Source organism: Grammomys surdaster, unplaced genomic scaffold, assembly GCF_004785775.1.
Source record: "Grammomys surdaster isolate TR1022 unplaced genomic scaffold, NIH_TR_1.0 214, whole genome shotgun sequence".
Classification (NCBI taxonomy): Eukaryota; Metazoa; Chordata; class Mammalia; order Rodentia; family Muridae; genus Grammomys; species Grammomys surdaster.
In genome coordinates, this window is record NW_021604659.1 from 1762714 (window position 1) to 1779848 (window position 17135).

General features: G+C 41.2%; 1 protein-coding gene across 1 annotated transcript in view; it reads left to right on the forward strand.

The window, feature by feature from the left end:
- Positions 1-16533: 16533 nt before the first annotated feature.
- The window catches only part of CUNH10orf90 (chromosome unknown C10orf90 homolog), a 100525-nt gene continuing 99923 nt past the window's right edge, over positions 16534-17135 (forward strand). The window contains exon 1 of the mRNA XM_028772554.1: positions 16534-16648. The gene's annotated coding sequence lies outside the window, so the exon portion shown is untranslated. The remainder of the gene's footprint in view (positions 16649-17135) is intronic.

Consider the following 17135-nt stretch of genomic DNA (forward strand, 5'->3'; position numbering starts at 1 on the left):
CCATTCCCCTTACCTTCCTGTGCTACAGATCAAAACAAGGACTTATGTGCATACATCCTATCACCGGGTCACATCCTTAGCCCTATTTATTTTTCAAGATATATCCATTTTGTTTTCTTGACACATTACATTGGTGGGAAATTCCCATATTATCTTGAATAAGAATGGTAGAAAGAAGACACCCTTTATTCCTGATCAGAGAATGTTGGAGTTTTCGTTATGCACAATGTTACTCATTTGTTGTTTAAAGCATTTTGTAGACTTTTCTGATAATAGTATCTTCACAAAGGAGCATTCAATTTGCGAAATAGGTTCTTCTCCATTGATTGGATAATGAGATTATTTCTAGCCTCAACTATACTAGGCTACACTGAGTTTTTAATATGGGCATATAGCCTGTGCTTCTGTTATGAATCCATCTTGGTCTCAAATGTCTTTTAACATAATACTGAATTCCATTTGCTAACAATTCCTGAAGAGTCTTTTTGCTGTATTCATTAGAGATTGGGTTGTAGCATTCTGTCTTATGCATCTTTCTGGTTTGAGTATTTCAGGGTAATGATATGAGATTTATAAAATGGTAGAGGCGTGTGCTACTGTTTTGATGAAATTATTTAGAATTGCTTTAAAATTTTTTTAAAGTGTTTGGTAGGATTTTTCAATATGACCATGGAGATATTTGTTTAAAAGAATAAAGTTTGAGTTTTAAAATTCCTTGGATGCCTATAAGGGCAGTCAACTATGTATTTGACATTGGGTTTTGGTAACTTGTTTCTCAAAGGAGCTGATTGTTTTGTCTCAGTTTGTCAAAGTTTTACATAGAGAGTTTATGATATTTTCTAGTTGTCTTTTGGGCATCTTTTGGGTCTGTAGGTATGTTTCATGTTTGCTGAATTGTCTATAGCATTCTCTAATTGTCTTTTTGATATCCATTGGACCTGTTATTGATTTTGACAGTTTCTTTTTCTTCTCTATTTTTTAGAAGTTTGTCAAGTTTATTGTTATATTCAAAGTCCCAGCTCTTGAAAATACCAGCTGTATTTTGTTTGTTTGTTTTGTTTTGTTTTAAATCAAATGACTTTCTTGTAGGCAGCAAACTGTTGGATCACTTTCTATAATACATTCTGTAAAATTCTGTTTTAATTTATGCATTTAAGCATATTAAATATAATTTATTTAAATTTATTTTTAATAAATTAAATTTAATTTAAATTTAATTTATGCATTTAAGCATATTAAATATAATTACTGTTCTATAATGGCTGAAGTCAAGTATCTTTTCTATTCTCTCTGTTTTTAATTTGTTTTATTTTAAAGATTTATTTTATTTTAAAATATGCATATATTTTTGTGTGTCTCTGTATGTTGGAGGAAGTATACACATGTGAGTATATGTGCCTGAAGAGGGCAGAAGTATAGGATACCCTAGAGTTGGGTTACAAGTGGTTGTGAAAAGCCTGATGTGTGTTGGTCCTTAGAATGGCTGCAAGTACTCTTAACCACTGAGTCATCTTCACCAACCCTGTTTTAAAATTTTTATTCTAGTCAGTTACTTTAACATTTCAAACTAATACTCCTTTACCTTAAGTGTTTTCAAATGACTTTATACAGCTTTTTGAATGATTATTCTAGGTGTCAGTATGTACATACTGCTATCATCATTTTATACCCCCTCTTGTTTAGAGTATACTGCTTAAGTACTTCTACATATATTTATACTACATCAAGAAGCTCTGTTATTTTTTTTTAATCAAGCATAATTAGCAGAAGTCAAGCGGAGAAAGAAGCCATTGCCTTTAGTCAGATTGACACTTAAGCCAGCTGGGCTATTTTTTTGGTTCTCGTGTGTTGAGTTCTTGCTGTCATTTGCCCTTCCAACACCTTTGTTCCCTCTTTGTATATGATAGTCACAGAATGTTTTACTTTTAATTTCCTTCTTTTATAAGAATTTTTTGATGCTACTTCAATTTTTGAGTGATATTTTTATTGTGTTTGAGAGTCTGGATTTGACAATTCTTTTCTTTGGAAAACTCATGTTATGGTTGCCACGACTTTTGATCAAATATTTTTCCCATGGGTGAGACACATCTTCACCTACTGACTTTAAGATTTTTCTTTTTGCCTTTACCTTTCAGAAGTTTGGTGTGTGTGTGTCTGTTTGCTTATCATTGGATTTCCCCCCAATTTTTTTATTGTAGGTTTATGTCTCATGTAAAATTTGAGATGTTTCAGGTCTTTATTTCTTTAAGTACTGTTCCTTACTGTTTCATCTTCTAGGACAATACTGCTATATGTGATAGATCTTTTATTAGAAGCTCATAAGTCTTTTTTTTTTTTTTCGAGACAGGGTTTCTCTGTGTAGTCCTGGCTGTCCTGGAACTCACTCGGTAGACCAGGCTGGCCTCGAACTCAGAAATCCGCCTGCCTCTGCCTCCCAAGTGCTAGGATTAAAGGCGTGCGCCACCACCACCCAGCAGAAGCTCATAAGTCTTAAACCATTGTTCAGTTTTGTTTTTGATGGTTTCCCCCATCTGTTGTTCACTTACGGTAATTTCAATTGTTCTCTATTCTAGATGACTGACTCCTCCCTCTGTCTGCTCCCATCTCAACTTTTGATTTCCTTAGTGTATCTTTTGAGTCTAATGTTTTCCTTTAGTCTTCTTTTAATTTATATTTCTTCAATAATACTTTCTATTTTCTTACTAAGCCTGTTCCCCATTTACTTCAAGTGTGCTTGGTACTGTTTGTCAGAATGTTTTCATCATGGAGACTTTAACAAAGTTTTCAGATAATTCCAATGTATTTTTCACTTCTGTGTTGGCCAGTATCTATTGACTCTCTCTTTTTCCTCTTTGGCTTGAGACTGACTCTTGCAATGGCAACTGATTTTTTTTTTCTATTAAAATCTGGGCATTTTCATCTTGGTATAAAATGCTAAGTCTTATTTAAACCCTCCTTTTCTGAAATTGACATCTTCTGACAGTGTGTTTGGCTGGGAAATGTGAGGTGCTACCTTATATCTGTTAGGGATAGGTAGAAGTCCAGGCTTTCCACTTGGGTTCTGTAGTTCCTAAGAGGACTCTTCATTATGGTGAGCTAGAAGAGTCATCACTTTTCTGTCTGCCCGTTGAACCTTCTCTGACATTCCCCTGTCTGGAGTAGCATGTTGCTATAGCTCGTATTTATGTAATACTAGAGTAGGATGGTCTTGTTACTTCTAGCAGATGTGAAAGGGTTAAATCTCCATATGGCCACCTTGGGTACCACCACAGAGGGGAGCTGTACATCATTCATGCCAAGTGACATTCGAAGTTTATGTTCCTCAAGTGTTTTTAACTCATACCTAGGGTGGCCACATTGTTAGCAGGAGTAAAAGTTCTAGTTCTCTGCTTTGCCTGGCTTTCTGCCGTACCGTGCTGCTAGTGGTATGAGCATGAGGCTGCTTTATCCTCCATGGTCACAGGGCTGTACTTGTCCTTTCAAAGCTTTCTATCTAGTGAGTACGAATCAGCTGTGATCTCTGGAGCAAGCTTTGGGGGATTCTAAAAATAATCTCCACCCTTCAGCATTTTTAGGCTACTGTTTGTGTAGCTCCATATCTGAGATACAGGAGGCAAAAGGCAAGACTGTATCACTGTGCCATCTCATGGGTCCTCTAGCTTGTCTTCTTTCTTTTTTCCTTTCTGAGTCTCCTTGTGAATATATATATGTATCTATATCTGTATCTGTATCTGTATCTGTATCTGTATCTGTATCTGTATCTGTATCTGTATCTGTATCTGTATCTGTATCTGTATCTGTATCTATATCATGTGTTCCATCTCTAGGGGCCCAAAGCAATGACTTGAAATCATTAGAGGCATCTTGGTCCTTAAAAAAGTATGTCCTTTAAGTCTCTGATGTTTTTGTTAAATATACTTTCTTAAAATATGCTTTCTTAGTCAAGAAGATGAGAACCCAACACAGACAGCCTGTGAGCTTTCACAAATGAGTACAGATATGTGATACAGTGTGGATATGAAATGTCCCTTACAGTTGCTTTGGAAGCTGGATTCTAGCTGGAGGAAATGGGTGTCTGAAATGGCAGACCTTGAGGCTCATAGCTTGGCCATCTTTCCTGTTCTATCTGTGTCTCTTGATCTACCTAGGCATGAGCAAGCAGCTCCACACTCCTGCTTCCACAACCATGAGCTGCTTCTTCTATCATGTTGTCCTTTTCATGATGGCTGTACTCTCAAAGCACCAGCCAAAGAAAACCTTTCTCCCATTAAATTGCTTCATGTTGGTATTTGGTCATAGGAACAAGACAGATAACCAGGGTACACTTGAAACAGAGACACTGTACTCACCAATCAGATCTTATTGGTTCTGATCACCAATCAGATTTTGTTGGTTCTGAAACTCCCATGAATTACTCTAAAAACCACTTTAATATAAAGAAGTCATCAGCCCATCCTCCTGCCTTCCGCCCTGGAGGGGAGGGAAATGGGCATCCTGTGTTGAGTGTTGAACTGTGCTGTTGGGTCATCCTCATTCTTAACCTTAGTATCTTCAAAGAATGGATTTGCTAATGAGAGAAATGGAGAGAGAATATTCCAATAAAGTGAGAGCTTTACTTAAATGTTGTACTAGCCCTTGCCTCCAAGCTTCACAACCATCTGGAAACTTTGGGCAATAGTTAGAGTTTAGCCTGAAATAGCTGTAGCATAATTGGTTAGAATAAGTAAATAATTGTAAAAGTTTCTTTGCCATGACTCTTAAAAGGGAAGCTTCATGTTTTCAGGTCCCCAGGATACTTTCTTTAACATAACACAAAGGTGTAATAAGAATTAACTATGGTCACAGAGACTTATTAATCAAGAGGGGTAGGGTAATGTGATAACCAGTTGTAACCTCTTCATTTTGTGCACTGAACTGCAAAGAAAGGGAGAGGTTTGTTGGTTTGTTTTGTGCTATGGTATTCTCCCTACTCATGGTCATGAGGATGCCCATGTCCAGAATGCCCAAATCCCTAATAGAAACAGGTAAAGCATTTGCCTGTAGCCCAAACACATTGTACTCGACACCCCATGTGGTGTCCAAGGTCTGTCTATACTTGATACAGTGCATTGTTTGGGGGAACAATGGCATGAAAGACTGTACATGGTTAGCACAGTTCTTTTTCATGTATACATATTCTAAGATCTGTTGGATCTAGGTACTGGCCCTCACAGCAAGGAGGACCAACTGAATTCAATTTTACCTCTTCCAGCAGTTCTACAGGACAGGTATTTGCCATTAGGGGAAAGAGAATCTGTGGGGTTGAAAGACAAGGGACACAGAGCTAAAGTGTTAGGAGTCCCTGGCACAGGAGTGCCATCTTTCTAAGCAAGATGTTCCTTATTTTCTTGTAAGGATAGTACACATGAATCAGTATTTATTTCTTTTACAAATGATGGTCATGTTTAAAACCATTATGCTCACACCAGGGATAGGAAATCCATCTTAGGAGTTGGCTTTAACATCTTTTACTCCACATCTGTGCTGACCAAGAAGGAAAAAACTCACCAGATGTGCATAGGCCCCCATCCCACTGGTGGTGCCTGGTGGAGATCAATAGGCCAGGCAGGATCACCATGCCACTGGGATGGAATGGGTTTCAGAGTAACTCTCTTGGATGTGAATTATACAATTATTCACTCACCTCACTTAGGAAAAATCAATGCTGTCCTGGCTTTATAGTTTTCTTCTGCCTGACATTATTTTTTATTCTACTACAGATAATCTTTCTGAGAGTTCAACTGACCAAGCAGAGACTCAGTGTTACACATTCTGTTGTGTGTTTTAGCAAAAGTAATGTAACTCCCTAGCATGAGCTTCCTGGCTAGAGAATGTATCCTGTGGTATCTGTTTCTGATGTGTGGATGTGTTTTAAGTGTTGACCCTCATCAGGACCACTTTGAGGTAGGGAGGTCAGCCAGGTATCAGAGGTAAGGAAGCCACCTCCCATTGCAGCATGGGCTGGCCATCACCCAAAGTCCCATCTGATAGTTTTCCCAACACACATACACCCATGTACCATTTCAAACTGCAAAGATATATTACATAAGTAACAAAATTTCTTGGCCCCTCCAAGGCCAGAAATATTTAATAGAGCTTAAAGACTTCTTGACATTTGCTATGGATTTATTGAAAAATTTTGAAAGTGGAAGATTTCTTAAAATATTCAGATTAAGAGGTCTTTTTTTAACATTTTGTTTCAGATTTATTTATTGTATATATCTGAGTGTTTTACTTGCATACATAAATATATGTGTATCACACATGTGCCTAGTGTCTGTGAAGATCAGAACTGGGTCCTGGATCCCCTGGAACTGGAATTACAGATGATGGTAAGCCATAATGCAGGTGTTGACAACAGAACCCAGGTCCTCTGCAAGATCAACAAGTGCTCTTAATCACTGTGCAATCTCCCTAGCCTTAAGAGAATTTAAAAACCAGATTTGAAAACCCCAGACTGTTGTTGAATTGAGCTGAGTCAGCTGAATTGAGAAGTACCACCCCTGGTCAAGGGCCTGTCCTGTTTGCCAAAGTCCCAGCTGCCCACCTTTCACATCTGTGACACCTCCTTGCTGGTGACTTGTCTTCTTGTGACCTTGGTACATGGTCTCTGTAAAGTGACAACAAGGAGTCAGTAGTGTACTGAGACCTTCAAGGAAGGTCAAGTTGATATCAGTTTTCAGAATGTCCTTTCTATTTTTATTTGAGAAAGGATTTTCCTGAAAGTAATGGCATTGCTAATGAAAATTGATTTTTCTTTCCAACAGTTTATTTTCCAGAGAACAAACACTGGGAACTGGTAAGCATATGTGTTAATGGAGATAGCAGGGGTGTGCGGAAGATGAATCTGACCACCAGGGGGGAAACATATTAGCTTTCAGTTTCAGGGGTGCACCCTTGTCCTGGTCTCAAGGGATGGTTGGTTTCTAGCTTCTGTAAGGTCAGAGTGTGATAGCAAAGTGAACCCAGCATTCCCTCTAATTTTGCCCCATGGTACCCCTGCCCACAGCTGCACAGCCCTCCTCAACTTGAATAACAGGAAAATTTCAATTACTAACTTCTCCTTTCCAAATATCAACTGTTGAGTGCCTAATAACATTCCACATTTGCAGGTACTTAAGACATGCCAGCTCTAATGTTAAGTGCTTTATCTGAAAGGATTCACTCTGTTCTTTCCATAACCCTCTAAGGCAGATATGACAATCATCCTGTTCTTTCAGACGAGCGATCAGAGCTGGAAAGATACTTGGCTATCTGTCACCAGCCAGAGCTGGCAAGTCTGAAGAGTTACAGACCAGCCCTGTTGAAGGCTGAGCAGTGTAGCATGTGAATGCCTTGACTTGCTTATATCCACTTTGTGAAGCCACGCACTATACATCATAGTGTAAATTAATATATGTGTACATTTTTATTGCTTGTGCAGTTGTTGATACAAATCATGTCTATGGAATTTATGGGAGGTGTAAAAAAGTGTTCAAGGGCAATTAGAGACAAATTGGTTATTAGTTTCTTCTCTGGGGCTCTCAACATAACCAACAGCACATACTGCCAGATTGAGGGCAAGTAGGGGACTGAGAAGAGAAGAGAGAGGGGAAACTGCAGTCAGATGTACAATAATAATAATAACAATAATAATAATGTTTTGAAATTTTTAAATAAATTGATATGAACATCCAAATTTTTAAAAAAGTTTCACTTTGTAAACAAATAATACACCAGTGGACATATATAGCTACGGACCTTAAGACTTGTGTGGGATTATGTCTTGTAAATGAAGCTGATTGTCTATGGATGTTTTATCTACTTGTACATGTGTGCACCATGTAGGTGCCTGATACTTTTGGAGGTCAGAAGAGAGGATTGGATTCCCTAGAACTGGAATGCTTGCGTGAAGGTGCACGTGTATGGTATGAGTGTGCATATTGTGCTTGTATGGGGCATTTGAATATATGTACACACTTGTGCTGTGTGTAGTGCATGTATGTGGTATGTGATAGCTACTCCTGGTTGTCAACTTGACTACATCTGGCATGAACTACAATCCAGGAACAGAGAGCACACTTGTGATATAGATCGTGGCATGGAAATCTTGAGGCATAGTGGCCATAAAAAACTTAGGCTCAGGCAAGGTAGTACACGCCTTTAATCCCAGGAGATCGAGGAAAGCAGATCTCTGAGTTCAAGGCCAGCCTGGGACAGGGCGAATTACAAATCCAGATGTGGTGGTACACACCTTTAATCTGGGCCACACCTTCTGTTGGAAGCCTATATAAGGACAATGGAAGAAGGAAGGCTCCCTTTCCTTCACCTGCTTGCACTTACTTGCCAGCACATCTGTTGGAACCTACCTCTTCAGGATCCCAACTTATACAGACCACCTGAAACAACTAGCCTCATGGGACTGAGTAACCACTAGATTCTTGGACTTCTCATTCACAGCTGCCTGCTGTTGGGTTAGTTGGACTACAAACTGTAAGTCATCACAATAAATGCCCTTAGTATATAGAAGACATTCCATGAGTTCTGTGACTCTAGAGAACCCTGACTAATACATGGTATAAGTGTGCATACTATGCTTGTGTGTGTGTGTGTGTGTGTGTGTGTGTTTGCACATGGCATTTGTGTATGTGTTTGTGCTTGTGTGTGTAGATGTGTGTGTTAGCATGCTGTGGTCATGGAAGGTGTAGGAAAACAAATTATCTTTCCTTTGCATATTGAGGCGAGGTTCATGTAACATTATTTTAAACAGTTTGTCCTTCAGTGTTGTACACCCTCTGCTTTTCTCTAGATCCAGAAGAGATTATTATTATTATTATTATTATTATTATTATCATTCCCAAAGAAAGCCTTGCATTCATAAGCAGTCATTCTCTATCCACCAGTCCCTGAAAATGATGAGCCTGCTTCTCTTCTCCAGGGATATATATATATAGTCTGGGTGCCCTCAGTAAGGGGGAGTTACCATGTGAATTACTGAGTTTGGCAGCAGTCTCCAGCATCCTGGTTTTGAGGCTTACCTACAGTGTAGCAGGTAGTAAGTACTTCATCCCTTTTTGTGCTTAAATGGTACTCCCTTACATGTAGGCACAGCAGTTTGCTTACACGTCCTCGCTCACAGACTGGGTTGGTTCCACTCTTGGCCTGTGTAGACAGTTCTGGTAAGAGTACTTTTTGAGCATCTCTGAGAACATGGCAACTCTGTGTTTAACTCTTTAAGGAGTGCCAAGCTGCCACAGCATTTGCACCACCTTATGTTCCATCCGCAATGCACAGGGTTCCCATTTCCCTACATCCTATCAATACTTGATACTTTGGGAAAGAGCCCAACAGGAGACGGTGCTATCTCTTTGTGTTCGTTTTCATATGCTGGTATCCCATGTTGGCCTCCTTGAACTCATGGTGATCCCTCTGCCTCCATCTCCCCAGTATTCGGATTATGTGCATATGCCACCAGGCCCAGCTGCACTGTGACTTTCACAGTGTGACTTTCATTTATGGTGTAGATCTTTGTCAGTAAATGTCTACTGAAGCTCCCTTGCTGTATCTAATAAAATGGCTTGCTAACCATTTCATTGTTCAGTTGGGAGAGATCTTTACACACACTGGATATGAACTCTTTATCATACATAGGATTTGTGACAGACCCAACCTGTGCGCTGTCCTTTTGTCTCTTGGAGTCTTCTGACTGACCAGCCTCATTCTACCATGTTCTTCCCTGTTTGCAGATCTCTGATTGTTAAACAGCTCTGGGCAGCCTTTTGCCGTTCAGTATCAGGGCCTTATTCACTTTTCTAAGGCATTTTTATTCTGATAGAGTTGTGAGGGTTACTTTCATGCTTCAGATTTTACTGTTTTATTCCAGTCGATTGCTCAGTTTATAATTTCACATGTAATACCATTTGTTATATGAAGGTGACTCATTACTTCATAGTCTGATTATTAATCTTTTATAACCTCTCGAAGCACCAATATCATCTAGAATTATTTGTATGCTCTTCTGTGCTGAGGTAGAGTCAAGGAAGAACATCAGCTAGCAGGCATTCAAGGCCCTAATCATTACTGCAAACAAAGAAGCCCTGGAACAAACACTTCTATCATTCCAAGTTCTTTTTTTACATCTTTATTTTTGTATTTTTAACCATTTAAAACATAACATTGAGTGTGGCTTTAAATGGACAACAAGGGGCCAAAGAAATGACTCAATGGTTCAGAGTACTAGCTGATCTGGCAAAGGCCCAGGTTCAAATCCCAGCTCTTACATGACAAACATCCATAAATAACTCTATTTCCGGGGAGTCCAACTCCCTCTTCTGACCTCTGCAGGCATGAAGCATGCACATAGTACACAGATCCACATGCATGCCAAGTATTCATACACAAAATGAAAATTAAAAATAAATACATGTAGACTACAGCATGATCTTATTCCTAAACAGATTACTACTTTCTCTACTGCTCTATTGTCTAGCTTGAGATCCCTCTTTCACAAAATAAGTCTATTTAAAACAACCCTGATTCTTCCAATGTGTTCTCTTTACCATGTACATTCACAAATCAGATTGTCAATTTATGAACTAAATATAGAATTATATAAGCTAATCTGGGCAGAATGAATTTACAGCAGTTCCGTTTGCATCCAAGAACATGTCACACCTCCCCTGTTTGGTTTTTCTTTCATTTCCTCTGGTATGATTTTACCACACTTTAAATAAATATAGGTCGTGCGTATTTCATTTCAGATGTGTTTCCAGATAGGCTAGGGTTTTTTTTTTGTTGTTGTTGCTAGTGTTAATTTGTTTTCTCTTGGTATTTCCTTGTTGAATGCTGCCGTTCTTCACAGTTATTGTCCCTTGTAGATTGGTTTGACTCTGGGTCAATAAGTCCCACTTTCTTTTTAAATTTTTATTTATTTTTTAATGTATGTGTATATATTTCCACATATGTGTAGGTGTCTGTAAAGGCCAGAGCAGGGTATCAGCTCTTCTGGATTTGGAGTTACAGGCACTTGAGGATTCCTGAGCTGAACTCGGGTCCTGTGAAAGAGCTGCAAGCTCCCTTAGCTGCTGAGCATCTCTCTAGCCCATGTCTCATTCTCTGGCTTTACTATGCTGGCCGGTCTCGTGGTCTTACTTTCCTGCTTCTTAACATCTTGTTTGGCTTTTCATGATTTACTACACTGAGTCTCATTGTTTATAATGAGTTCCCCACAAATCCATAAATCATATAACACACTTAGCAAGTTCTTGCTGTAAAAATTAACTTTTACACTTTTAGAATATGTTGCTTTTAGAAATGTTGTCTATTACATAGAAATCACCAGGAAAAAAAAAGCATTATATTTATTTTGATTTATTTTCAACTTCTTTCTCAGAGTTTAATGTTTGGGTATTTTGTGGGTATTCTAGTTATGGGACGGATTGATCACTACACTATGTAGCCTGTGTGCGTAAAGAGAAGAAAACCCAAAATGTGTGTATTTATTGAGGTTCCTCTGGAATTTTAAATAAGAGCAGTAGCTGGAGGTGACTGCTTTGAATGAAACCTTTGTCTTGCCATAAAGTATGACTGAAGAGGCTCCCATAAGTGATTAAGAATCTTTACATAGTATACACACACACACACACACACACACACCCCTACTTACACCAATATCAGCCTCTCTACTACAGAACAGATCTGGCAGGGAAATGCTATTCTATTCACGGCAGGTCTATTTTCCTTGCTAAATGCACTATTCCTAACTAAAATAGGATTTCTGAGAATTCCAATGTGAAAAGTCTTTCCCAAGTGCCCCCACAAACCATCAGAGCAGAAAGTTCCTGTGTACTGTTCTACTCAGTGTCTGGACTATGGGGGCCTCCTCCAGCCTCCCTGAAACCCTGGAGGTTTAATCAGCTTCAAAGCTACTTTAGCTCCAGGCTCAGTTTCCTGTAGCCAAGAGTCTCTTGCCCATCAGCAAAGACCAGTTTCTGGCGGTGGCTCAGCTGGCATGGTGCCTCCCACCGTCATGTTAAATGTTTCATAATGCTTTGGCTTTGGGGCTTCCCCACACAGTTAGCAGATGGCTTTGCTTTTGGTTACTCAGAAGGGAAACTCCTTCAAGTCTAGAATAAGCAAAGGCCAAAGGCAAGGGTCCCAGTATGGACTTCCAGATATAGCTACTTGGGTTAAAATCTCACCCCTTTCCTTGGGGTCCAAAGGGGGCACTGGATCCATTTGTTTGCTTCTCTGAGCCACAGCTTCCAGAAATGTCAAATAGTTAAATGAGAAAAGGAGACAAGGACCTATGGCCATAGGGGCCAAGTATACTCTTCTCAGAGATGCTCTGACACACTGCCATAGCATTGAGGAGGCTGAGACTGGTGCTGACAAACTCACACCTGGAACCTGCCAGATACCTACAATGCAATGGCAAGTTTGGTTCCTCCTGAAGTCCAGTAATCTGCCCCCAGCCTTCCTCCAGCATCTGATGGCTTCTAAGTGATCTTTGGGGTTCCTTGTCTTACAGAAACAACATTTCGTCTTCACTTGTACCATTTTCCAGGCAGAGTCTTATGTATCCCAGGCTGGCCTCAAACTCATTAAATAGGCAGGAATGATTTTTAATAAACCCAAGTGTTCTGATCACCCTTCCTCTGTCTTCTGAGTGCTGGGATTATGGGTGTGTGCCACCACGCCCGGATTATACATTGCTGGGGATCAAACTGAGGGCTTCAGGCTAGGCAACAACTCTACCAACCAAGCTACATGTCCAGCCCCTTCTGCCTGCACCTCTGCTTGACATTTTCCATGTGTGTGTTTCTGCCTCCAGTTTTCCACTTACATACTAGTCAGATTCAATTAGGAATCACCCTGCCCTCATTTTAACTTGATTATGTCTTTAAAGGTCCTCTCCCCACATGGGATCACTATCTGGTGTGCTGGGGCTAGTATTTGAACACAGGGATTTTGAGGGAACATGGTTCAACCCACAACAACATTCAATAAACATGATCAATGGTGATTTTTGTGTTTTTACAGTAACACGCCAAAGCCTGGGGAATCAAGTCCAGATGAAAGAGTATAATCTGTGCTGGGGGGAATCAAAGAACTGGAAGACAAGAAGGAGTTTGCATCTGTTTGGCCAAGCCGTAGGGAAACTTGAAAGCAGTGGGGTATCTGAGGCTCTAAATCTTGCAGGAGAACAGTCTATGAAGCTAGGATCAGAGGCTTCTGGGCTCGTTCCTACACGTGCACCACAGGGCTGACACCTGAGGAGGTTCTTAACTCTGGTTACTGCCATCAGAAGCTTCATCTGAAAGATCTTTCATTTTCATGGGCCAGGTAACCCATGGAGTTGGGGCTGAGGGGTTTTCCAGGTTGCTAAGCAACGGCATTCTCTTTCCCTGGGATGTGTCCCTCTCCCCCAGACATCTCTCCTTAGGTAAAGGCTACCTTGGGACCACTGATGACAGTTTACAACTTCTTTTCCACATGTGCTATCAGCTATAGGAAGTCCTCATATTGGACAGACTGACACTTTGTCGGGGCTTGGCTGTTTTCCTCATTAAATTGTGTTAGTGGATCTGGGAGACTTGACTCGGGGTCTTCAGGAGAAGTGGCCCTTGAGGATCTGTGTGCTGTGCAGCGTTAAGTGTGATATCAAGCCATCCTCCTTTTTAACTTTCAAATTCCACGTGCAAGTGATAAAAAAGCAATTACCTGTTATCTGAGTGGAGAGAGAAGATAAGTGTGACCTTGCTTTCAGGCCTCTGGAATTTTACCCTCCTGCATTTGTTTAATCTCAGGTGTTCTAGGCCTGGGCAAAGGAATAGTAGGATTGCCTATGCCATCCCTCAGAGGTCATATGTTTTGAGAGTGACACAAAGACCTTGTAAGTAACCACCCCTGAGCCTCTGAGCCTGGCTCATCCTCTAATCTGTGGGATTTTTAACGGGACTTGGAGTGGGTGAGTTTGTTTGTTTATTTATTTATTTATTTATTTATTTTAAAATCAGAGTCAGACAGTGTCATGAATGACTGAAGAATACTCTGCTTGGTGAACACACAGTTGTGGCTTCACTCCCTGGTCTGAGGTATTGGTCTCAAGTTGAAAGAACAGAATGAAGGCGCTTTGTTTCTATGAGGCCAGCATAGCTTGGTGGGACTGTGCACTCATTTGGAGACACTAGGTCTGGCTTCAATTCCTTTCTCTGAGTCTGAGCTTCCGCATCTAAATTTAATGGAGTTTAAGCCTCCATTTGTTTGTTTTACTTTCTTCTTGAGATAAAGTTTCACTATGAAGCAAGAGCTGGGCTGGAACTCGATCTGTAGACCAGGCTAGCCTCACCTAGCCTCTGCCTCTCCGGTGCTGGGATTGGGGGTTTACACCTGATCTTTTCAGTTGAATTTTCCGGTGTTTTGCTATTTGTTTGTTTGTTTTGAGATAGTCTCGTGTAGTGCGCACTGACTTCCATGGTTGCTGTGTAGCTAAGGATAACCTTGACCTCCTGCTCCTCCTGGCTCTAGCTCTAAGCGCTGTACTTTGTAGGCCACAATACCTGGCTCCTTTTCTTTAAAACGGGGTCCTACAGAAGTAAAGACTAAGGAGAGGATAGTGCAGGCCAGCTCCTTCACAAAGCTTACACACTCAGGGAAGCAGGGCACTCTGATCCTTCCCTGAGATCTTGAGCAGTGTCAAGAGTGGGGCTGAGAGTTGAGTGTGTCTAGCCAGTGGGTACTCTTCTGTGCTGTGTAGTTCGAGGAAGACTCTCTCCCCATCCACCTGTACCCATGTCTAGAGGAGGGATGTCTGCATCTACGAATAGAAGAGATTATTTCCCGACTGGGGAGAGCCCAGCACAGTGCTCACTGCAGAGCCCTCTGGAAAATGGGCAATGTGCACAGGTTAGGCACGTCTATTGACTATGGTCTTCCTGTGATCCCATGGCTTTATACAGCCTGGAGAAAACCAAAGGCTCAAGCCAAGGTTCTTTCTGCTCCATTGTTTCATGCTCCTGGATCCCCAGTGCCTGGCACAGCTTGTTCCTAAGTAAGAGCAGCCACTGGCAAGGATCTGAGCACTAGCGCCTCTTGTGGCAGGTATTCAAGGACAGCCCTGGTTTGAATGGGCTTTATGTGTTTCCCGATATTCAAGCTGTGTTCTCTAATGAGAAGGATCAGGAGGGAAAAGGCTGCTGGCTAATGCTGGTGAGCAAGTGCGGCTGTCACCTATTTAGAAAATAGCTATGATTTTCTCTATATTGGCTTCCAACTAGATAATCCGAGAGGGAGAAAACCAAACATTTGTTTTTAGAATTTGTGGCTTTTTAACGTATATGCTATATGGACCATAGTTTCACCCCTACCACCATGGACATTAAACTTCTGGAACTATAAGGCCAAATAAACTTTCTCTTCTATGGGTTGCCTTGGTCATGGTGTTTTTTTGTTTGTTTGTTTTTGGTTTTTGTTTCTTTCTTTCTTTCTTTCTTTTTTTTTTTTTTTTTTTGGTTTTGGTTTTTCGAGACAGGGTTTCTCTATGCAGCCCTGGCTGTCCTGGAACTCACTCTGTAGACCAGGCTGGTCTCGAACTCAGAAATCCGCCTGCCTCTGCCTCCCAAGTGCTGGGATTAAAGGCGTGCACCACCACTGCCGGTGGTCATGGTGTTTCATCACAGCAATAGAAAAATAACTAAGACATCATCCGTGCTGTGCTGTAACACTCTGATGTTGTGTTTGCTTTGGGGTCACCCACACTTCTGTAAGTAACCCCTCACCCATTCTCCATAACTAAGTCCAGTAAACTAATTGGTTCACTAAATTGGACTGGGTGATCATTTTCTAGCCCAGTGGTCCTCAACCTTCCTAATGTTACGTCCTTTTAATACAGCTCCCCCTGCTGTGGTGATCCCCCCAACCATAAAATTAATTTCATTGCTATTTCATAACTGTAATTTTGCTACTGTTGTGAGTCATAATGCAGATATCTGATATGCAGGATATCTGATATGGGAACCTCATGAAAGGGTCATTCGACCCTAAAAGGGTCTCCACCCACGCCTTGAGAGCCACTGCTTTAGTCTTCAATCAGTGACCTATCTGCGTCCACATTTCCCCGGGAAAGAAAGGCAACACAGGCAGCACCAGCCTGAAGCTGGCAAGGCCTAGCCATCCCTTAGGGGAATAAAGGGAAGGGGCCAGACAGCAAGTTCATTCCTCTCACAGTGGGTTCCTGTGTGCTGCCTTCATTTCTTTATGAAGCTTCTGCTGCAAACTTGTTCCAGTGCCCACAGGGTCTGTGTCTCATAGGAAAGATGCCATCTGAACACTCTGGATTGAGTCCCTCACTGGAGACCCAGAGCTTGTCACTCAGCCCAGCTCAGCAAACATTTAATTAGCTCTTATCCCTATTGGCAGCAGCTGCTTCTTAGCTTCTGCTGTGTGGCAGGCACTTGTGCTAAGAACTTTCCAGGCAGTAATCAACTCCAGAAAGGGAGTGGGAGTCGTTTTCTCATTTACAGAAGAAGAGAGGGACTGACAGGGTTAGGATGCTGAAGTCAGAGCTGGTGGCAAGCCTTCCAGTGTTCAGTGCACCCCCGGTAGCCTCATCTCTACAAGCCCAAGATAAGTGAGTGACTCCTGCCAAAGGGGGCTGCAGAGTACCCAGAGAGGCAACTGTGTAGCTACTGCAGTGTGATAGAGTCAGGGGACAGACACATGGAAGGACTAGATTATTTGGAGTTTGGGACAAAGGCTTCTTGGAAGCATTTGAACTGATCATTTAATGATAGGCTAGAAGTCTGAGTTGACTTATGTCTATGGACTTAGAAAAGCTGTCACTTTGGCCTTTTGTGTGCAGAGCTAAAGTCTGTGTAGCCTGGCTAGGAGGAGGTGAAATACATTATGTATGAAGGTAAATGTGAACCCTAGGCTTCTACAGTCCAGAGTGAGGTGAGGTTAATGTGACTTGCTTCATGCTCATTCATAGGAAGCTGAGCCCAGACTTAACTTACTGTGAGTCCATCTGAGGTGACTCTTCTTTAAGCAGGCCCAGGAAAGTACCTATGCTAAGTCTGAGAGAGAGAGAGAGAGAGAGAGAGAGAGAGAGAGAGAGA